Source organism: Rhagoletis pomonella, unplaced genomic scaffold (assembly GCF_013731165.1).
Source record: "Rhagoletis pomonella isolate Grant_MI unplaced genomic scaffold, Rhpom_1.0 Rhpom_scaffold_00242, whole genome shotgun sequence".
NCBI lineage: Eukaryota > Metazoa > Arthropoda > Insecta > Diptera > Tephritidae > Rhagoletis > Rhagoletis pomonella.
In genome coordinates this window covers 296-1,040 of record NW_023458796.1, presented here as the reverse complement: position 1 = coordinate 1,040, position 745 = coordinate 296, and positions in this window count along the sequence as shown.

Sequence of the window (745 nt, the reverse complement as noted above, 5' to 3'; positions counted from 1 at the left end):
AATATCTAAAATAAAACTGAAAATCGAAAGGAACCAAAAATCTAACCAACTAAGAAACGAATATGAACAAAACAAAATTAAAACAAGGCCGATTACAGGGCGCCACTGGTGGTGATGTGACGCCCAGTGCTTACCCACCCTCGCCATGGCTACTGGTGCACCCTAATTTCAGTAGCCCCATTATTAAATCCCTAATGGGCCTTCCTAAGTAATTAAAGTAGTCAGCAGTCCCATTTAATTACAAAATTTATTTATAATTCTTTTTCTTATATGTATTCCCTAAGGCTAATCATCCTAATGCTAAGTCTCTTAAATCTAAGTAATTCGTTGTCTTAAGATTAAGTATTCTAAGTCAAAGGTATAGTAAAGTATAGGTAAGAAAAAAAAAAGCCAAACCAATTTAAATTTAGGCTAAGTTAAGGTAGGTAGTCTATGTCGGTTTTTCAAAAGGTATCGTAAATAAAAGCAGTTAAGTAAAAGTAATTTAGACTAAGTCGATTTCTCAAAGCGTTTTATTAAATAAATGTTAATTATTTAAATAAATGTAAGGTAAGTATACAATCGGTATAATTAAGGTAAGTCAAGCAGGTAAGTAAGTCCGATAAAAAAATTAGGTAGGTAAGTCGGGTTGCTATATTTATGAAAACGGGTCAAATCCGGTAAGTATTCCCCTCAGGGTAAGTATGAGTATCAAGGTAAGTCTAGTATGCTAAATACGGTAACTTAACTAAACTTAAACTAAAGA